We start from the raw sequence: 23,781 nt of genomic DNA, 5'->3' as shown, positions 1-23,781 counted from the left end.
GTCACGGCACCCCAGTAAATGCAGTGGAGACTGGGGTAGCATTTTAAAGTGTTACTAAACCCATAACCCTGCATTCCCTATATCTGGTCTCCCACAGTACACACAACATGGAAATGCAATTATTTTACTAAATATAAACTGCTAAATACCTTTTCTCATCAGTAGTTGGAGCCGTCTTGGGACTTCTATCAGTGTCCAATAGAGCACATGTTAAAGCTTGTTGGAGGAGTTTTCATTCTCCCTTGATTGTCCTATGAGACTGCAGGACCCCTGACCCTCTGTCTGGACAGTGCTGATTGGCCCTGTGCTGATCACATGCACTCTCCCAAGAAACAAAAAACTCTCTAGCAATACACACCAAACTGAGTATGTGCAGCTCGCTCCAAAGGCTCTGTTCTATCAGCAGATAGATTGGGGGCAGTAGTAGAAGGGGAGGACCAGGGAAGACAGGATCAAACACACTTTTTACACAATGCAGAGGATTAACCCCTTAGGTTCCACAGTGAGTATAACAAGCATGCTTTACTGCATATACAGACTGATTGTACTGTTGTGGGTTTAGTAATAATTTAAATTAGCACATATGTACGATTTAACTGGTTCCATGAAATATTGCTACAGGGAGGTATGGGTGCGCAAAATCACGTATATATATCTATATATATATACGTGATTTTGCAGTTCCGGGTGGGGGCGCATGTGCGTGCCCTACCAGCGCCACCATTCACGGCCTCGGTTGTCAATCACGTGATAAGGTGCCGCCACCCAGTGATCGCCGAGTATCTCCAATGGGGGAGAGACCTATGTATAAACAACATAGTTCTCTTCGGTGTCAGCTCCTGCACACTACTTTGTATGGGAAAATTCTGCAAGATGCTAAAAAATTCACGTTTTTAATGTGACTTTACACAGCTAACGTTACCAGCGTTGACAAAACGTCCCGTGTGCATGAGGGCTAAAGCCGGCCATAGTTGGTTTGAATCTAGGCAGGTTCAGCAGGGACTGGCTGGGATTTGAACCTTTTATGGGCAGGCTGAAAACTGAAGTAAAATCCGATGTAAACTGAATCTGTTTTACTTTGAAAAAAACATGACTAAACGGATGATACTCGTGTGAAAGGACCCTAAAGTGTGTCCATGGTCAAAATTTAAAATCATATATTCTTAGATTGTAAGCTCCCAGGATCAGGGCCCTCCTAACCCTCTTGTATTGAACTGTATTGTTGCTGTATTGGCTCCCTTTATATTGCAAAGCGCTGAGTAAACTGTTGGCGCTATATAAATCCTGTATTATAATAATAATAATATATTCATTTCCACATTGTATTTATACTGTTTCTAGCCAATTCCTATTAATCTGTAAGATCTTAAAGTTTGACTTACTTTGTGACGATCCCCACTCATTACTTCATTTAATGCAGTCACACATATTCCCTATTCCCTGTGAATAATCACTGCTGTGTCACACATTTCACAGAGCCTGCTTTCTGAACTACAGAGGTGCTGAGAGGAGGAGTTTCAGGAGGTGGAGTCAGTACAGGAACCACTGCTTGCAGAGAGCAAGATACCATGGGACATGTAGTCTTTAGAAATTGAAAGAAAACCAAAGGACACGAAGCTGCAGAGCATGCAGGGAATCCAGGACGTTGTGGAAAGTGATGGTCAGCAGACAGGAATCACAACATGAAAGATTTTTCAAGTAAGCTTATACTGGATTGCTAGATATAAATGAAGTTTGTATTGCAGTTACAATGCTGATGTTATAAAATGAAAGTGGATGCTGTGAATTTATGCAGTTTATCAATACTTTCAAATACCTGTAAAACAAAGTTTAGTTTATTTAATTTAAAGTGATACTAAACACACACTGTTCAATTTACATTGTTCCTTCTCTTTCTGTATGCGGATGATGGCTCTGTAATTACTGTAATTTAAAAAAGCATCTAAGTACCTTTTTCCTAATTGATATACAGCTATCGCATGACCCTGCTCTTTCCCAGTGTGTCTGCAGGGAAACAGTGGCAGGTGGAGTTTCTAGTCCTTTGCTGCTGGTCACATGTTTAGAATAAAAAAGAACAGCCTTTGGGATACAGAGTAATATCAATACACTGTTTCAAATCATCATACAAATATATACATGAAATTAAATCTTTATTATTTTTTGGCAATAACATGGTGTGGGCAGATTTCTGCACGTGAGAGGTTGTTTCACACCCCTCCAGCCTCATCCAATCAAGATGTAATATGCCAATCCCATTGTGTTTAGCTAATTAGTAGGCATGGAGGAGGGAGGGAGTGGGCTGACATTTACCAATGTGTAATATGCCTACATGCGGGACTAATGGGCTGCTCAGATGTGATAGAGAAATGCTCAGCATAGAAATACACTGAAAACTGATCATGTGCAGTAGCTGCCGACACTGCTCTGCAAAATCCCCAACTGCATTGGGGACATGGACAGAAAGGAAAGATAACGATCAGCAGGATCAACCAGGTTTTTTACAGAATGCAAAAAACTAATCCCATTGTGAATGAGCGAGCATGAACAGCATGTATTTCATGTATATCCATTCACTGTCCAACCTTCTTGACCGTATACAGTCTGGCTTTCGCTCAATACACTCCACTGAAACTGCCCTACTAAAACTCACTAATGATCTACTAACTGCTAAAACCGATGGCCACTACTTCATACTCTTACTACTTGACCTCTCTGCGGCTTTTGATATGGTTGACCATCCCCTCAAAAACCTCCAGTCTCTTGGCCTCAGAAACTCTGCTCTCTCCTGGTTCTCCTCCTACCTATCACAGCGCTCCTTCAGTGTTACCTATAACGCTGCCTCCTCCTCTTCACTCCCTCTTTTTGTAGGGGGTCCCTCAAGGTTCTGTCCTTGGACCCCTTCTCTTCTCCATCTACACCTCCTCCCTTGGTCACTTGATAAACTCCCATGGCTTCAATTACCATCTCTATGCTGATGACACACAAACCTATCTTTCTACCCCTCACCTCACCACTTCAGTCTCCTCTCGCATTACTAACCTACTAAGTGACATATCGGCATGGATGTCACTCCACTTCCTCAAACTCAATCTTTCCAAAACTGAGCTCTTAGTATTCCCCCCAGCCCGTGCCCCATCCCCTGACTTTTCCATCAAGATCAATAATACAATCATCAGACACTCCCCTCATGCCAGTGTACTAGGTGTAATCCTAGACTCCCATCTGTTCTTTCAGTCCCAAATCTAGTCGCTGTCCAAATCTTGTAGACTTCACCTCCGCAACATCTCCAAGATACGCCCGTTCCTAACCTCGGAAACCACTAAGCAACTTATTCACTCCCTTGTTATATCTTGCCTCGACTATTGTAACTCCCTCCTCATTGGCCGACCTCATCGCAGGCTATCCCCTCTTCAGTCTATCATGAATGCTGCTGCCAGACTCATCCACCTTACTAACCGTTCTGTATCTGCCACCCCTCTCTGCCAATCCCTCCACTGGCTTCCCATTGCCCAACGGATAAAATTCAAAACATTAATAATAACGTATAAAGCCATTTATAACTCTGCCTCAAATAACATCACCAATCTTGTCTCTAAATATCACCCAAACCGTACTCTCCGCTCCTCGCAAGACCTCCTACTCTCTAGCTCCCTTGTCTCCTCCTCCCATGCTCATCTCCAGGACTTCAACAGAGCTTTCCCCATCCTCTGGAACTCTCTATCCCAATTTATCAGACTATCGCCTACTCTGCTCACTTTTAGGCGATCTCTGAAAACCTATCTCTTCAGGAAAGCCTATCCTGCCCTCAGCTAATAATAGAATCTTCTACTCTTCCAACCAGTCCATCCCCCAGAGTTAATACCTTTTGTACCACTAGCCCCTCCCTGTTAGATTGTAAGCTCCAAGGAGCAGGGCCCTCCTATCCCTCTTGTATTGAACTGTATTGTTGTTGTATTGTCTCCCGTTATATTGTAAAGCGCTGAGCAAACTGTTGGCGCTATATAAATCCTGTATAATAATAATAATGTATTACAGCATTCATTAATCATTTTTTATGATTTGAGTTTGGTGTAATGTTAACATTTCTATATGGTAACTGCTGCAGTAGTACAAGGGTATCCAAACTTTTGAAACAAAGGGCCATTTTACTGCCCTTCAAACTTTAGGGGGGCTGGATTGTGGCCAATGGGAGTAGAAAATACCCTGGCATCAGTGGGAGTAAACCATACCCTAGGCTTGGTGGTCAGTGGGAGGAACAGTGCCCCATCATTGGTGTCAGTGGGATAATTAGTTCCCCATTTTTTGTGTCAGTGGGAGGAATAGTGCCCCATCGCTGGTGTCAGTGGGAGGAACAGTGCCCCGTCACTGGGGTCAGTGGGAGGAACAGTGCCCTGTCATTGGGTTCAGTGGGAAAAACAGTGCCCCATCGTTGGGGTCAGTGGGAGGAACAGTGCCCTATCCTTGGGGTCAGTGTGAGGAACAGTGCTCTGTCGTTTAGGTCAGTGGGAGAAACAGTGCCCCGTCATTCAGGTCAGTGGGAGAAACAGTACCCCGTCGTTGGGGTCAGTGGGAGGAACAGTGCCCGCCGTTGGGGTCAGTGGGAGGAAAAGTGCCCCTTCGTTGGGATCAGTAGGAAAAACAGTTACCCGTTGCGGGGGTCAGTGGGAGGAACAGTACCCTGTCGTTGGGGTCAGTGGGAGGAACAGCACCCCATCGTTGGGGTCAGTGGGAGAAATAGCACCCAATCGTTGGTGTCAGTGGGAGGAATAGTGCCCAGTCATTGGTGTCAGTGGGAGGAACAGCGTCCCAGTCATTGGTGTCAGTGGGAGGAATAGCGCCCCATCATTGGTGTCAGTGGGAGGAATAGCGCCCCATCGTTGGTGTCAGTGGGAGGAATAGCGCCCCATCGTTGGTGTCAGTGGGAGGAATAGCGTCCCATCGTAGGTGTCAGTGGGAAGAATAATGCCCCATCGTTGGTGTCAGTGGGAAGAATAATGCCCCATCATTGGTGTCAGTGGGAAGAATAATGCCCCATCGTTGGTGTAATTGGAAGGAAGGAATAGTGCTTCATATCAGTGGAAGGAAAAGTGCCCTAAGGGCCGGGTAAAAGCAAAAAGCAAAAAGCAAAGGGCCACAGTTTGGAGACCCCTGCAGTAATACATAGCTGCTAGAATGCAAAAATTCACTTAGCAGAGGATGGTTTCGATCCATCGACCTCTGGGTTATGGGCCCAGCACGCTTCCGCTGCGCCACTCTGCTATATGTTACAAGTTGTTGTCTTCTCTATGTTACCTTTTGTAATAGATCATTTGTTCATTCTTTGTGTTTCCTTTATTGTTATATCAATTCATTTTATTTACAGTATCATGAGACCATTTGTCTTGCAAAAATGTGACATCACATCTTAAACTAAAGAAGGAAAGATCATCTTAGTTGTATCATTTGTATGGTCAATGAGTGGGAGAGGGTTGGATGAATGACAGAATGACCTTCCCCACTCGCAGATAGTGTTACATTCAGTGAAATGAATGAACGGACTTTTGTCTGGAGAGCTGTGGAAGAGCCAAAGTTATAACTCGTGCGGTGCCAGAAGTTCAGAGCTGTGACAAGGGCTGGGCATCACAGGAACAAAGATATCTTCAGGATCTAGTTTCTTTACAGGTAGGTACAGTATGTAGATTAAAAAAAACAACTAAACTTCAGCTTTAACTTTCAGCATTTTTTCCAGCTGGTGATCTAATTTCTATAAATAGTTTTTATATATATTTTTTTAGCTCTTTTTCTTTTGGGATGTATTCAGCTTCCTATGTATCACTGAACAGTTATGTTGTGTTCACATCTGAGTGTAGGGGTAATGCACACAGAAATTAGTGCATCTGTGAGCTTTTCCAGAACGTGACAAAAACGTGCAAAAAACACAGAACACACATTTGGGTGCCATTCATTCTTAATGGAACCCAAATGTGCTAAAAAGGGCTTTTTCCCCAAGCAACAAAAGCCACAAAAACACACTGTTCACAAATGCACCAAAGTCAGCTCCAAAAGAGGTACATTAGTACATTTTCGGAGCACAGGGCAGTCTATTAACCTCCTTAGCAGTTTGATTATGTCAGTATTTCTGTGCTTAAAGCAGTATATTTTTTTTCATGGAAATATGTTGTTTTTTTATTGTAGGCCTGTAATTCTTAGGAATAACTCATTGAAATCTGTCCGAACAAGAGTCTAGTAAACATCCCAGGTATGATAAATTTTGAAACATGAAATCATAAATTATAATATAATAAATAATCATAAAAAATAATAATATTATAATAATAATACATTTTATTCAATAATGTAATCAAACCAAAAACACTGAAATTTGAAATAGAGCGCCAAGTTCGCACATCACTGAACTCAGTCGCAGAATCGTTTTCAGTGTCTGATGACGAATTTCCCCACGAATCATTATTGCTCAATTCTGCAAGTGGTTCTAATTTACTATCGCTGTTCTCTAGCTGGTCTAAAACCGCTTTTGACCTAAAGGGACACTTTTTGGATGCCATGGACGTTTCTCAGTTTCCAGGAAAGAACAGTAAAAATGCAGGCAGGGACAAAATGTATGTGAAATGGTTTGATACAGTAATATAATACTATCAGATATTATGTGTTATATGTATGTAAAATTTAGACATTTTTGAATCTCCCGCCGGTTCCGTAACCCATACATGGCAACGCTCGCAGGGAATGGAATCCAGAAGACGAATGCCGGCATCGGTCTGAGGACATGGCCGGGGACGCAGCGGGAGGACAGCGCGGGACCAGGTAAGTGATCCAGGGATCCCAGAGCAACGCTGCAGTGTAATTCTGAGTTTAGCTCAAAGTTACCGCTTCTGGTACTGAAACTTAACCTACACTCGGGAATTCTGCCGGGGGGGGGTTAAGGTGAATGGACTGCCCTACACTGTCACCTTGCCCCCTCCCCCCCCAAAAAAAAATACACAAAAGTGCAGCTAATCTTTCTGCTCCGATGTGAGTGTGATATTATATATGGAAACAGTTTCTAGTTAAATAAGTTTTATTGGTTTAATAGCACAATACATCTGATCTGAAAGACATCTGAAGCAGACCATCATTGACCTATATCTTTGTCAGGTGATTCATTATGAAATGATGAAGCAATAAAAGATCTTTCCTATTTCAGGACTAGGGATATGTGTGAGGTTGATACTATAACCAGCGCACACGGAAACCAAAGCAAACTAATTGCAGTTTTGACAACAGTGAATACACGCTATGCTAACCCCAGATGAACGTATTAGGAGTCATATATGGTACTGCACATAAAAAGGCAGATGTCTATAGATGTCGTGCAGTCAAACAAATCTTCTGCTAAGCAGTTTTTAGAATTCTTGGGGAGAGTTGGTTGTTGTGAAAAAACCTAAAATATAAGCAAAAGACTGCGCCCAACGTGGGGCTCGAACCCACGACCCTGAGATTAAGAGTCTCATGCTCTACCGACTGAGCTAGCCGGGCAACTTGAAAGTAGAGAATGAAGTTTCACTTTAATGCAGATTGAATGGAGGTTGCACCATAAAAGTTAATATTGAATTAGAAGGGCACTAAAGAGGTTAAAGTATAGTGACGTGAATGCACAGTAATAGCTTCATTTACTGTAGTGGGAGGTGCTTAGTGGAAATCTGTTACTCGATTTGCAGTTTGGAAAACCTAACAACCTGCCAACTATTTTTGACTTGAAAGACTTGGGCCTTTCATCTAGGTTACTTCAACTCCAGAACTCTGCCCTGTATTTTTTAGCTCAATTTGCCATCTATTTTTTTGAACAGGAATTTTTGATTTCCATTGTTTATCAGGCCCATTCCTATGGTTTTTTTTCCTCATTCCCCTTGGACCTCTGAGTGAAGCTTCAGTCATGTTAATTACATTTGAAATTATGATTATTATACAGGATTTATATAGTGCCAACAGTTTGCGCAGCTCTTTACGAAATGAAGGTAGACATTACAGTTACAATACAATTTGGTACAAGAGGAAACAGAGGGCCCGGCTCGTTAGAGCTTACAATCTAGGAGGAGGGAGTGAGTGAGGACACTGAATGGAGGCCAGTGGAGGGATTGGCAGGGAGGGGTGGAGGACACTGAGTGGAGGCCAGTGGAGGGATTGGCAGGGAGGGGTGGAGGACACTGAATGGAGGCCAGTGGAGGGATTGGCAGGGAGGGGTGGAGGACACTGAATGGAGGCCAGTGGAGGGATTGGCAGAGAGGGGTGGAGGACACTGAATGGAGGCCAGTGGAGGGATTGGCAGGGAGGGGTGGAGGACACTGAGTGGTGGCCAGTGGAGGGATTGGCAGGGAGGGGTGGAGGACACTGAGTGGAAGCCAGTGGAGGGATTGGCAGGGAGGGGTGGAGGACACTGAGTGGAGGCCAATGGAGGGATTGGCAGAGAGGGGTGGAGGACACTGAATGGAGGCCAGTGGAGGGATTGGCAGAGAGGGGTGGAGGACACTGAGTGGAAGTCAGTGGAGGGATTGGCAGAGAGGGGTGGAGGACACTGAATGGAGGCCAGTGGAGGGATTGGCAGAGAGGGGTGGAGGACACTGAACGGTTGGTAAGGTGGATGAGCCTGGCAGCAGTAGAAATAATAGTAAACTCATCAAGTCTTTACTAAAACCCTTCTATTTAGCAGGACAATGGGCTCAATCCCCTAAGTGTAAATTATTAATTTTACCTGTAAATGAACGCATGTAGTATTTTTCAAAAATGTTTTCAATTCATCATGAAACGCTACTAAAATAGTGCATTCAGTAAATCTGTCAGTGTTCATTATTTTACCAAGATGCACCTCTAATCCCATCGTTTCCTTTTCACCAAATGAAATCTCTAGGTCCCCACACCTAAAGTAAACAAAGGGGCAGGGACACCCATGTGACATCTTTAATAAATATGGATATGTCTATATTTGGTCAATGACATCACCCCAGTGACCCCCGCCCCTTTGTTTATTGTAGTGGAGGGGACTCAGATATGTCATTCCGTATGGGGGAATTGGTGGGATCTGTCAAGCGCAGGCGAGTGGTTCATGGTCATTTACATGGATCTGCATCACTGGATGACATCATTGCCAACCGATGTACATTAGATTTTTTGGAAAGAAAATTTAATAAGGATTTGTCAAATATTTGGGTGTTTTTATTTCTAGCGTACATTCTTTTTTTGTGAATGAGTAGGTGTACTATGTACCCCTTACTCATTCACATGGGGGGGCAGTGTCAAGGGTCCCCCTTAAAGTGAGCTTCTGGATTTCGATGGACCCTCACCTACAGACCCCTACAACCTCAGGGCCAGGGTTTTTGAGAAGAGGTCCTTTCCTTATCAACATGGGGACAAGGGACTTTACCAGTGGGGGGTCAATGCTGACAAGGCACCAGCACCATGTTGAGGGCATGTGGGCTGGTATAGTTCAGGAGGGTACATAGACCCCTCTAACCTCATTGACTCTGATTAAACCTTCAAATGGGAAGAAGCAAATCAGAGCAGAGTGGCATGGTGGCACGGTGAAGCTGGTATAAAGCCCCTATATCGTGTGATCAGTGTGGCCATGAAGAGCTCTTGTGTACCAGAGCAATATAGAGGCAACTTCAGGCAATTTGTTAAAAGATAAAAAGGCAAAAGGCACTATATATATTAGAGAAGGATGAAGTAATAACGTTTTTTCTTCCATTTTTGTACTGTTTAGCCTATTTTTGTTATGTTGTTTAGAGCACCAGGGAAGCTGTACAGAGTCTGTCATAGCCAAGCTTTCCTGTGTTCACCTACTGTGACAATGTTAAAAATAAATTCATACCAATATTCTGGAAGTATCCAGTATAAATAAAGAGTATGCAAACTGAACATTTTATATTCCTGGTATGTGTCTGCTGTACCATGTATTTGTATGAAAAAGTATCCTGTTTTCTATATATTGATTCTTTTGTGTAAAATTTGTGGTGTTCCTGCCAGTCCCTCTGCTTTCCTATTAAAAACTGACCACACACCACACTAAGCAGGAGGGCACACTGTGGTCAGTTCTCTAGCTCTGCTGAGAAATCAGCCTGCTACCTTTCAATGATCAGACTTGTCCTGACACTCCCCTTCTGCACAGCCATTCACTGGGAAGATCAGTGAGCTGCTGTTTCTCCTTCCTCAGCTCTGGGAAGATCAGTGTGCTGCTTTTTCTCCTCCCCCCAGCTCTGAGAACAGTGTACTGCTGTTTCTCCTCCCCCAGCTCTGAGAAGATCAGTGTGCTGCAGTTTCTTCTCCCCCAGCTCTGGAAGATCAGTGTGCTGCTGTTTCTCATCTCTGAGAAGATCAGTGTGCTGCTGTTTCTCTTTCCCCAGCCCTGGGAAGATCAGTGTTCTGCTGTTTCTCTTCCCCTAGCTTTGGGGAGATCAGTGTTCTGCTGTTTCTCCTCCCCCCTCTCATACAGCTGCGAACAGAAGGTTTGAGCTGAGCAGCTGAGAAAAAAAGTGTTTTTATATATGTGTGTGTGTGTGTATCTATAGACAAATGTTTTGCCTTTCATTTCTGTTTTAAACTGAATTTTTTTTTTTTACAAGAGGAATGGTTACATATGCTTAAAATGAAGATTTCTCTAGTAAGCAGCAGCCGGAAGGACATGGAAAACACTTATCTGCAAGTGATGCCTCTAGTGCTGTAGCAACAACAAACATTTGAACTCAACTACAGCTTTAACATTTCTGCAGCGCTCACTAATTTGTGTCACTGTATGAAAGATTTCTACTTTGCTTTATGTTTATAAAATATATACATTTACCTCATCACATGTTTTATAAATCTAATTTCTCCTTGAAACAGTATTCCAACATTCAACATGGCACATGGCTTTCATATCAATGGAAGGAAAAGTGCCCTAAGGGCCAAATAAAAGCGAGCAAAGGGCCACAGTTTGGAGACCCCTGCAGTAATACATAGCTGCTAGAATGCTGGAACAATGTTTTGCCAAAACACACTTAGCAGAGGATGGTTTCGATCCATCGACCTCTGGGTTATGGGCCCAGCACACTTCCGCTGCGCCACTCTTCTGTATGCTATAAGTTATTGTATTCTCTGTGTTACCTTTTGTAATAGATCATTTGTTCATTCTTTGTGTTTCCTTTATTGTTATATCAATTCATTTTATTTACAGTATCATGAGACCATTTGTCTTGCAAAAATGTGACATCACATCTTAAACTAAAGAAGGAAAGATCATCTTAGTTGTATCATTTGTATGGTCAATGAGTGGGAGAGGGTTGGATGAATGACAGAATGACCTTCCCCACTCGCAGATAGTGTTACATTCAGTGAAATGAATGAACGGACTTTTGTCTGGAGAGCTGTGGAAGAGCCAAAGTTATAACTCGTGCGGTGCCAGAAGTTCAGAGCTGTGACAAGGGCTGGGCATCACGGGAACAAAGATATCTTCAGGATCTAGTTTCTTTACAGGTAGGTACAGTATGTAGATTAAAAAAACAACTAAACTTCAGCTTTAACTTTCAGCATTTTTTCCAGCTGGTGATCTAATTTCTATAAATAGTTTTTATATATTTTTTTAGCTCTTTTTCTTTTGGGATGTTTTCAGCTTCCTTTATATCACTGAACAGTTATGTCGTGTTCACATCTGAGTGTAGGGGTAATGCACACAGAAATTAGTGCATCTGTGAGCTTTTCCAGAACGTGACAAAAACGTGCAAAAAACACAGAACACACATTTGGGTGCCATTAATTCTTAATGGAATCCAAATGTGCTAAAAAGGGCTTTTTCCCCAAGTAACAAAAGCCACAAAAACACACTGTTCACAAATGCACCAAAGTCAGCTCCAAAAGAGGTACATTAGTACATTTTCGGAGCACAGGGCAGTCTATTAACCTCCTTAGCAGTTTGATTATGTCAGTATTTCTGTGCTTAAAGCAGTACATTTTTTTTCATGGAAATATGTTGTTTTTTTATTGTGGGCCTGTAATTCTTAGGAATAACTCATTGAAATCTGTCCGAACAAGAGTCTAGTAAACATCCCGGGTATGATAAATTTTGAAACATGAAATCATAAATTATAATATAATAAATAATCATAAAAAATAATAATATAATAATAATACATTTTATTCAATAATGTAATCAAACCAAAAACACTGAAATTTGAAATAGAGCGCCAAGTTCGCACATCACTGAACTCAGTCGCAGAATCGTTTTCAGTGTCTGATGACGAATTTCCCCACGAATCATTATTGCTCAATTCTGCAAGCGGTTCTAATTTACTATCGCTGTTCTCTAGCTGGTCTAAAACCGCTTTTGACCTAAAGGGACGCTTTTTGGATGCCATGGACGTTTCTCAGTTTCCAGGAAAGAACAGTAAAAATGCAGGCAGGGACAAAATGTATGTGAAATGGTTTGATACAGTAATATAATACTATCAGATATTATGTGTTATATGTATGTAAAATTTAGACATTTTTGAATCTCCCGCCGGTTCCGTAACCCATACATGGCAACGCTCGCAGGGAATGGAATCCAGAAGACGAATGCCGGCATCGGCCTGAGGACATGGCCGGGGACGCAGCGGGAGGACAGCGCGGGACCAGGTAAGTGATCCAGGGATCCCAGAGCAACGCTGCAGTGTAATTCTGAGTTTAGCTCAAAGTTACCGCTTCTGGTACTGAAACTTAACCTACACTCGGGAATTCTGCCGGGGGGGGGTTAAGGTGAATGGACTGCCCTACACTGTCACCTTGCCCCCTCCCCCCCCCAAAAAAAATACACAAACGTGCAGCCAATCTTTCTGCTCCGATGTGAGTGTGATATTATATATGGAAGCAGTTTCTAGTCAAATAGGTTTTATTGGTTTAATAGCACAATACATCTGATCTGAAAGACATCTGAAGCAAACCATCATTGACCTATATCTTTGTCAGGTGATTCATTATGAAATGATGAAGCAATAAAAGATCTTTCCTATTTCAGGACTAGGGATATGTGTGAGGTTGATACTATAACCAGCGCACACGGAAACCAAAGCAAACTAATTGCAGTTTTGACAACAGTGAATACACGCTATGCTAACCCCAGATGAACGTATTAGGAGTCATATATAGTACTGCACATAAAAAGGCAGATGTCTATAGATGTCGTACAGTCAAACAAATCTTCTGCTAAGCAGTTTTTAGAATTCTTGGGGAGAGTTGGTTGTTGTTAAAAACCCAAAAATATAAGCAAAAGACTGCGCCCAACGTGGGGCTCGAACCCACGACCCTGAGATTAAGAGTCTCATGCTCTACCGACTGAGCTAGCCGGGCAACTTGAAAGTAGAGAATGAAGTTTCACTTTAATGCAGATTGAATGGAGGTTGCAACATAGAAGTTAATATTGAATTAGAAGGGCACTAAAGAGGTTAAAGTATAGTGACGTGAATGCACAGTAATAGCTTCATTTACTGTAGTGGGAGGTGCTTAGTGGAAATCTGTTACTCGATTTGCAGTTTGGAAAACCTAACAACCTGCCAACTATTTTTGACTTGAAAGACTTGGGCCTTTCATCTAGGTTACTTCAACTCCAGAACTCTGCCCTGTATTTTTTAGCTCAATTTGCCATCTATTTTTTTGAACAGGAATTTTTGAGTTCCATTGTTTATCAGGCCCATTCCCATAGTTTTTTTTCCTCATTCCCCTTGGGCCTCTGAGTGAAGCTTCAGTCATGTTAATTACATTTGAAATTATGATTATTATACAGGATTTATATAGCGCCAACAGTTTGCACAGCTCTTTACGAAATGAAGGCAGACATTACAGTTACAATACAATTTGGTACAAGAGGAAACAGAGGGCCCGGCTTGTTAGACCTCACAATCTAGGAGGAAGGGTTGAGTGATACAAAAGGTAATAGCAGTGTGGGATGAGCTGATGGAGGAAATAAATGGCAGTTTACTAGGTAGAAGCAGGGTAGTCTTCTTTAAAGAGAGAGGCTTTCAGGTATCATCTAAAGGTGGATAGATTATGAGATAACCAGACAGATTGGGGTTCCATAGGATAGGAGAAGCTCAGGAGAAGTCCTGGAGGTGAGTATGGGAAGAGGTGACAGGGGAAATAGAGAGCAGAAGGTCTTGGGAGGATCGAAGAGAACGGTTAGGTGGATATTTTGAGATCAGGTTGGTGATGTAGCTGGGGGCAACTGTTTCTCCTTCCTCAGCTCAGGGAAGATCAGTGTGCTGCTTTTTCTCCTCCCCCAGCTCTGAGATCAGTGTGCTGCTGTTTCTCCTCCCCAAGCTCTGAGAAGATCAGTGTACTGCCGTTTCTCCTCCCCCAGCTCTGGGAAGATCAGTGTGCTGCTGTTTCTCAACTCTCAGCTGTGGAAAGATCAGTGTGCTGCTGTTTCTCCTCCCTCAGCTCTGAGAAGATCAGTGTTCTGCTGTTTCTCTTTCCTCAGCTCTGGGAAGATCAGTGTTCTGCTGTTTCTCTTCCCCTAGTTTTGGGGAGATCAGTGTTCTGCTGTTTCTCCTCCCCCCTCTTATACAGCTGAGAACAGAGGGTTTGAGCTGAGCAGCTGAGAAAAAAAAGTGTTTTTATATATGTGTGTGTGTGTGTATCTATACACAAATGTTTTGCCTTTCATTTCTGTTTTAAACTGAATTTTTTTTTTTTTACAAGAGGAATGGTTACATATGCTTAAAATGAAGATTTCTCTAGTAAGCAGCAGCCGGAAGGACATGGAAAACACTTATCTGCAAGTGATGCCTCTAGTGCTGTAGCAACAACAAACATTTGAACTCAACTACAGCTTTAACATTTCTGCAGCGCTCACTAATTTGTGTCACTGTATGAAAGATTTCTACTTTGCTTTATGTTTATAAAATATATACATTTACCTCATCACATGTTTTGAAAATCTAATTTCTCCTTGAAACAGTATTCCAACATTCAACATGGCACATGGCTTTCATATCAATGGAAGGAAAAGTGCCCTAAGGGCCAAATAAAAGCGAGCAAAGGGCCACAGTTTGGAGACCCCTGCAGTAATACATAGCTGCTAGAATGCTGGAGCAATTGCCAAAACACACTTAGCAGAGGATGGTTTCGATCCATCGACCTCTGGGTTATGGGCCCAGCACGCTTCCGCTGCGCCACTCTGCTGTATGTTACAAGTTGTTGTCTTCTCTATGTTACCTTTTGTAATAGATCATTTGTTCATTCTTTGTGTTTCCTTTATTGTTATATCAATGCATTTTATTTACAGTATCATGAGACCATTTGTCTTGCAAAAATGTGACATCACATCTTAAACTAAAGAAGGAAAGATCATCTTAGTTGTATCATTTGTATGGTCAATGAGTGGGAGAGGGTTGGATGAATGACAGAATGACCTTCCCCACTCACAGATAGTGTTACATTCAGTGAAATGAATGAACGGACTTTTGTCTGGAGAGCTGTGGAAGAGCCAAAGTTATAACTCGTGCGGTGCCAGAAGTTCAGAGCTGTGACAAGGGCTGGGCATCACGGGAACAAAGATATCTTCAGGATCTAGTTTCTTTACAGGTAGGTACAGTATGTAGATTAAAAAAAACAACTAAACTTCAGCTTTAACTTTCAGCATTTTTTCCAGCTGGTGATCTAATGTCTATAAATAGTTTTTATATATATTTTTAGCTCTTTTTCTTTTGGGATGTTTTCAGCTTCCTTTGTATCACTTAACAGTTATGTCGTGTTCACATCTGAGTGTAGGAGTAATGCACACAGAAATGAGTGCATCTGTGAGCTTTTCCAGAACGTGACAAAAACGTGCAAAAACACAGAACGCACATTTGGGTGCCATTCATTCTTAATGGAACCCAAATGTGCTAAAAATGGCTTTTTTTCCCCAAGCAACAAAAGCCACAAAAACACACTGTTCACAAATGCACCAAAGTCAGCTCCAAAAGAGGTACTGGAGCTACATTAGTACATTTTCGGAGCACAGGGCAGTCTATTAGCCTCTCATACCGGACACTTTCACCCCCTTCCTGCCCAGGCCAATTTTCAGGTCTCAGCGCTCTTACACTTTGAATGACAATTGCGCGGTCATACAACATTGTACCCAAACTAAAATTTTATCATTTTCTTCACACAACTAGAGCTTTCTTTTGGTGGTATTTAATCACCACTGGGGTTTTATTTTTTGCTAAATTAACAAAAAAAGACCGAAAATTTTGAAAAAAAAAGTTTTTCTTTGCTTCTGTTATAAAAGTTTGCAAATAAATAATTGTTCTTCATAAATTTAGGCCGAGATGTATTCTGCTACATGTCTTTGGTGAAAATAACCCAAATTAGGATGTATTTTTTAGTTTGTAGGAAAGTTTTAGAGTTCACAAACTATGGTATAGATCTGAATATTGATCAATCCTGAAGTACTGACAGCCAATCTAATTTCTTGAGGTCCAAGAATATCAGAATAGTACAGATATCCCCCAAATGACCCCTTTTTGCAGAGTAGACAGTCCGACGTACTTCATAAGAGGCATGGCGAGTTTTTTGAAGTTGTACTTTTTTTGTCATAATTTTTCGCAAAATTAAAAATTAAAACAATTATTTTCACTATTTTTTTTTTTACATACTGTCACCAGTGCAGTACAGCGTCATCATATAACTGGCATGGCGGTGATCAGGAACACTGACTGGTGACAGTATGAAAAAAAATTATAATTTAAAAAAAAAATGTTTTACATTTTTTTATTATTTTTAATTTTTAAATAAATTTGTTTCTTTTTTTTAAGATTTTTTTTCATATTTCACTATGAACAAAGTAGTACAATGTTACCATAGTAACATTATACTACTTTGGGGAAGTGATCAGTATTTTTTTTTTACACAATTTGCTTATAGCAAAGAATTACTTTGCTATAAGCAAGCATTTACCTGAATGACATCGATTCATTCAGGGTTTTTTTTTTTTGTGCTTAGCTGTGATTTGGTTACGGCTAATCACATGACACAGCTGGGCTGTGATTGGCCCAGCTTGTGCATGTGATCGCTGTGACTAGAGATGAGCGAATCGAAGTATCCGAAGTGGAATTCGAGTCGAATATCGGAAAAATTTCGATTCGTGCCGAATCCGAAAAACAGCCTAATTCGGACGCGCGAATCGAAATTTTTCCGAAAATGGCGGCTGACATGTGCGGCGACGGAGCGGGGATGTCGGGGAAGGCGCGCAGACAAGGCGCGCTGCCCCATAATGCATTCCTCAACGACATGTGATCGCATCAGCCAATCAGCAGCCAGCCAGCCAGCACTGTGTAATGGTCGAGGTATATATAGCGGCCATTTTGGAAATCTTCATTTGCCTGCAGTCATTGAACAGAGGCAGACCGCTCTGTACTAGGGACAGGGACAGAGTTAGGGCCACAGAAACGAGAATTGGGGACAGAGAGAAGTTACTTAGGGACAGAGAACCATTACTCAGGGACACAGACTTGTTAATGAGGGCCACAGAATCGTTATTTAGGGACAAAGAAACGCTAGTTAGGGCCACAGAATTCATACTCAGGGACAGACAGAATTGTTACTCAGTGCCAGAGAATTGTTACTTAGGGCCACAGAAACGTTATTAGGGCCACAGAATTTTTACTCAGGGACAGACAGAATTGTTACTGAGTGCCAGAGAATTGTTACTCAGGGACAGACAGAATTGTTACTGAGTGCCAGAGAATTCTTACTCAGGGCCACAGAATTCATTCTCAGGGACAGACAGAATTGTTACTCAGGGACAGACAGAATTGTTACTGAGTGCCAGAGAATTGTTACTCAGGGACAGACAGAATTGTTACTGAGTGCCAGAGAATTGTTACTCAGGGACAGACAGAATTGTTACTGAGTGCCAGAGAATTGTTACTCAGGGACAGACAGAATTGTTACTGAGTGCCAGAGAATTGTTACTCAGGGACAGACAGAATTGTTACTGAGTGCCAGAGAATTGTTACTCAGGGACAGACAGAATTGTTACTGAGTGCCAGAGAATTGTTACTCAGGGACAGACAGAATTGTTACTGAGTGCCAGAGAATTGTTACTCAGGGACAGACAGAATTGTTACTGAGTGCCAGAGAATTGTTACTCGCACAGACACAAAATTGTTACTTGCACAGACACAGAATTGTTACTCGCGCAGACACAGAATTGTTACTCAGGGCCACAGAATTCATACTCAGGGACAGACAGAATTGTTACTGAGTGCCAGAGAATTGTTACTCAGGGACAGACAGAATTGTTACTGAGTGCCAGAGAATTGTTACTCAGGGACAGACAGAATTGTTACTGAGTGCCAGAGAATTGTTACTCGCACAGACACAAAATTGTTACTTGCACAGACACAGAATTGTTACTCGCACAGACACAGAATTGTTACTCAGGGCCACAGAATTCATACTCAGGGACAGACAGAATTGTTACTGAGCGCCAGAGAATTGTTACTCAGGGACAGACAGAATTGTTACTGAGTGCCAGAGAATTGTTACTCAGGGACAGACAGAATTGTTACTGAGTGCCAGAGAATTGTTACTCAGGGACAGACAGAATTGTTACTGAGTGCCAGAGAATTGTTACTCAGGGACAGACAGAATTGTTACTGAGTGCCAGAGAATTGTTACTCGCACAGACACAAAATTGTTACTTGCACAGACACAGAATTGTTACTCGCACAGACACAGAATTGTTACTCAGGGCCACAGAATTCATACTCAGGGACAGACAGAATTGTTACTGAGTGCCAGAGAATTGTTACTCAGGGACAGACAGAATTGTTACTGAGTGCCAGAGAATTGTTACTCAGGGACAGACAGAATTGTTACTGAGTGCCAGAGAATTGTTACTCGCACAGACACAAAATTGTTACTTGCACAGACACAGAATTGTTACTCGCACAGACACAGAATTGTTACTCAGGGCCACAGAATTCATACTCAGGGACAGACAGAATTGTTACTGAGTGCCAGAGAATTGTTACTCAGGGACAGACAGAATTGTTACTGAGTGCCAGAGAATTGTTACTCAGGGACAGACAGAATTGTTACTGAGTGCCAGAGAATTGTTACTCAGGGACAGACAGAATTGTTACTGAGTGCCAGAGAATTGTTACTCAGGGACAGACAGAATTGTTACTGAGTGCCAGAGAATTGTTACTCAGGGACAGACAGAATTGTTACTGAGTGCCAGAGAATTGTTACTCAGGGACAGACAGAATTGTTACTGAGTGCCAGAGAATTGTTACTCGCACAGACACAAAATTGTTACTTGCACAGACACAGAATTGTTACTCGCGCAGACACAGAATTGTTACTCAGGGCCACAGAATTCATACTCAGGGACAGACAGAATTGTTACTGAGTGCCAGAGAATTGTTACTCAGGGACAGACAGAATTGTTACTGAGTGCCAGAGAATTGTTACTCAGGGACAGACAGAATTGTTACTGAGTGCCAGAGAATTGTTACTCGCACAGACACAAAATTGTTACTTGCACAGACACAGAATTGTTACTCGCGCAGACACAGAATTGTTACTCAGGGCCACAGAATTCATACTCAGGGACAGACAGAATTGTTACTGAGTGCCAGAGAATTGTTACTCAGGGACAGACAGAATTGTTACTGAGTGCCAGAGAATTGTTACTCAGGGACAGACAGAATTGTTACTGAGTGCCAGAGAATTGTTACTCAGGGACAGACAGAATTGTTACTGAGTGCCAGAGAATTGTTACTCGCACAGACACAAAATTGTTACTTGCACAGACACAGAATTGTTACTCGCACAGACACAGAATTGTTACTCAGGGCCACAGAATTCATACTCAGGGACAGACAGAATTGTTACTGAGCGCCAGAGAATTGTTACTCAGGGACAGACAGAATTGTTACTGAGTGCCAGAGAATTGTTACTCAGGGACAGACAGAATTGTTACTGAGTGCCAGAGAATTGTTACTCAGGGACAGACAGAATTGTTACTGAGTGCCAGAGAATTGTTACTCAGGGACAGACAGAATTGTTACTGAGTGCCAGAGAATTGTTACTCGCACAGACACAAAATTGTTACTTGCACAGACACAGAATTGTTACTCGCGCAGACACAGAATTGTTACTCAGGGCCACAGAATTCATACTCAGGGACAGACAGAATTGTTACTGAGTGCCAGAGAATTGTTACTCAGGGACAGACAGAATTGTTACTGAGTGCCAGAGAATTGTTACTCAGGGACAGACAGAATTGTTACTGAGTGCCAGATAATTGTTACTTAGGGCCACAGAAACGTTATTAGGGCCACAGAATTGTTACTCAGGGACAGACAGAATTGTTACTGAGTGCCAGAGAATTGTTACTTAGGGCCACAGAAACTTTAGTTAGGGCCACAGAATTGTTACTCAGGGACAGACACAGAATTGTTACTGAGGGCCACAGAACTGTTACTTAGGGCCACAGAATTGTTACTCGCACAGACACAGAATTGTTACTCAGGGACACAGAATTGTTACTCAGGGACACATAATCGTTGAATTAAATAGTATGTCAGACAACATGCAGAGGAGTGGCAGAGGAGGCAATGTTTTAGGAGCGAGCAGACGTGGCAGCAGAGGAAGGGGTCGAGGCAGCACTATTCGCAGCCAGAGGCCAGTGCTCCCGGTGTCATCCAGCGGTCGTGTCTCCACCGACAACCCTGCCGTTATCGATTGGTTGGCTCGGTCGTCTTCCTCTTTCCAGGTCACCTCTGACACCTACAGCCAACGGTCGGTGGGTACGTCAGACACAAACGTTAGTTGGCATGGCCCGGGACCTAGCCCACTGAAATCACGTGTCCTCTACCTGCCCCTGTCCTTTGGTGTTCCCTCACCAAGCGAAGTATCGCATGCTGTGGGCTCAGCCCCACTGTACAGTGAGGAAGAGCTAACAGAGGGCGGTCAGGAACGGGGGGAGACATCCGCCTTTTCAGCAGCTAGGCGAAGAAGTAGTGGCGAGGAGAGTGGCCCGGTAGCCGGTCTGGAGACAGGTCTGTCTCCTGACCCAGACGCAGCCGAGGGGGCTAGTAGTGAGGCGGAGACCCTACTTGATGATGAGGAGGTTGATCGCACTTGGCAGCCTCGTCGTCATCAGGCAATTTCTTCCGCATCATCAGGAGAAGAGGGTGGCAGCTTGGCAGTGAGCGAAACAGTCGGTGGGTTGCCCAGGAGACAGCAGCAGGGTCGCAGCAGTGTCAGTGGAAGCAGTGTCAGTGGAGCCAAACGGCCACGGAGTAGAGCACCAGCTCCACTGCAGCCTACCACCACGGCCAGTAGTGGTGCCGGTGTGCACGGAGGAAGCAGCAGTCAGCCAGTGAGGAGTATCGGGGGCAAAGTTTCCTACTCGGCGGTGTGGCAATATTTCGTCAAGCCGCCCGAGGAAGTAAACGTAGCCGTATGTCGACTATGTGGCCAGAAAGTCAAGCGTGGCCAGGGGGCCCATGTTGGGACTATTTGGGCCATGTTGGGACAATGGGAGACCTCCCATTGCTGCTGTCTCCATCGCCACACTCTGCCATGTGCCACTTTCAGGTCTCCTCACACACTGCTGGTGTGTTCAGTTTTTTGACATAGGGTGCTGGCAGATTACGGGCCTCCCATAGCTGCTGCCAGGCCCCTAATCTGCCATGGGCCCCTATATACCGCCTCCTCATGCTGCTGCCAGGTCCACAGTGTCTCATGCCATGTGCCACTTTCAGGTCTCCTCACACTGCTGGTGTGTTGAATTTTTTGACATAGGGTGCTGGCAGATTATGGGCCTCCTATAGCTGCTGCCAGGCCCCTAATCTGCCATAGGCCCCTATATACCGCCTCCTCATGCTGCTGCCAGGTCCAGAGTCTCTCATGGGTCCCTGTACGGCCTCCCATTGCTGCTGTCTCCATCGCCACACTCTGCCATGTGCCACTTTCAGGTCTCCTCACACACTGCTGGTGTGTTCAGTTTTTTGACATAGGGTGCTGGCAGATTACGGGCCTCCCATAGCTGCTGCCAGGCCCCTAATCTGCCATAGGCCCCTATATACCGCCTCCTCATGCTGCTGCCAGGTCCAGAGTCTCTCATGGGTCCCTGTACGGCCTCCCATTGCTGCTGTCTCCATCGCCACACTCTGCCATGTGCCACTTTCAGGTCTCCTCACACACTACTGGTGTGTTCAGTTTTTTGACATAGGGTGCTGGCAGATTACGGGCCCCTAATCTGCCATAGGCCCCTATATACCGCCTCCTCATGCTGCTGCCAGGTCCAGAGTCTGTCATGGGTCCCTGTACGGCCTCCCATTGCTGCTGTCTCCATCGCCACACTCTGCCATGTGCCACTTTCAGGTCTCCTCACACTGCTGGTGTGTTGAATTTTTTGACATAGGGTGCTGGCAGATTACGGGCCTCCCATAGCTGCTGCCAGGCCCCTAATCTGCCATAGGCCCCTATATACCGCCTCCTCATGCTGCTGCCAGTGCCAGAGTCTCTCATGGGTCCCTGTACGGCCTCCCATTGCTGCTGTCTCCATCGCCACACTCTGCCATGTGCCACTTTCAGGTCTCCTCACACACTGCTGGTGTGTTCAGTTTTTTGACATAGGGTGCTGGCAGATTACGGGCCTCCCATAGCTGCTGCCAGGCCCCTAATCTGCCATAGGCCCCTATATACCGCCTCCTCATGCTGCTGCCAGGTCCAGAGTCTCTCATGGGTCCCTGTACGGCCTCCCATTGCTGCTGTCTCCATCGCCACACTCTGCCATGTGCCACTTTCAGGTCTCCTCACACACTACTGGTGTGTTCAGTTTTTTGACATAGGGTGCTGGCAGATTACGGGCCCCTAATCTGCCATAGGCCCCTATATACCGCCTCCTCATGCTGCTGCCAGGTCCAGAGTCTGTCATGGGTCCCTGTACGGCCTCCCATTGCTGCTGTCTCCATCGCCACACTCTGCCATGTGCCACTTTCAGGTCTCCTCACACTGCTGGTGTGTTCAGGTTTTTGACATAGGGTGCTGGCAGATTACGGGCCTCCCATAGCTGCTGCCAGGCCCCTAATCTGCCATAGGCCCCTATATACCGCCTCCTCATGCTGCTGCCAGTGCCAGAGTCTCTCATGGGTCCCTGTACGGCCTCCCATTGCTGCTGTCTCCATCGCCACACTCTGCCATGTGCCACTTTCAGGTCTCCTCACACACTGCTGGTGTGTTAAATTTTTTGACATAGGGTGCAGGCAGATTACGGGCCTCACATAGCTGCTGCCAGGCCCCTAATCTGCCATGGGCCCCTATATACCGCCTCCTCATGCTGCTGCCAAGTCTAGAGTCTCTCATGGGTCCCTGTAAGGCCTCCCATTGCTGCTGTCTCCATCGCCACACTCTGCTGCCATGTGCCACTTTCAGGTCTCTTCACACTGCTGGTGTGTTAAATTTTTTGACATAGGGTGCAGGCAGATTACGGGCCTCACATAGCTGCTGCCAGGCCCCTAATCTGCCATGGGCCCCTATATACCGCCTCCTCATGCTGCTGCCAAGTCCAGAGTCTGTCATGGTCCCTGTACGGCCTCCCATTGCTGCTGTCTCCATCGCCACACTCTGCTGCCATGTGCCACTTTCAGGTCTCTTCACACTGCTGGTGTGTTAAATTTTTTGACATAGGGTGCAGGCAGATTACGGGCCTCACATAGCTGCTGCCAGGCCCCTAATCTGCCATGGGCCCCTATATACCGCCTCCTCATGCTGCTGCCAAGTCCAGAGTCTGTCATG

General features: G+C 44.2%; 2 non-coding genes across 2 annotated transcripts; both read right to left on the bottom strand.

Moving 5' to 3' along the window:
- Positions 1-7,442: 7,442 nt before the first annotated feature.
- Positions 7,443-7,515, bottom strand: TRNAK-CUU (transfer RNA lysine (anticodon CUU)). The gene has a single exon. It is a non-coding gene; the product is annotated as a tRNA-Lys (tRNA).
- A 5,744-nt stretch (positions 7,516-13,259) lies between these two features.
- On the bottom strand, positions 13,260-13,332 carry TRNAK-CUU (transfer RNA lysine (anticodon CUU)). The gene has a single exon. It is a non-coding gene; the product is annotated as a tRNA-Lys (tRNA).
- Positions 13,333-23,781: the final 10,449 nt, after the last annotated feature.

Source organism: Staurois parvus, unplaced genomic scaffold (genome assembly GCF_062004578.1).
Source record: "Staurois parvus isolate SC_StPar_1 unplaced genomic scaffold, SC_StPar_1.0 ptg000662l, whole genome shotgun sequence".
NCBI lineage: Eukaryota > Metazoa > Chordata > Amphibia > Anura > Ranidae > Staurois > Staurois parvus.
Note: the sequence above shows the minus strand (reverse complement) of the source record. Positions and strands in the feature narration are given on the sequence as shown.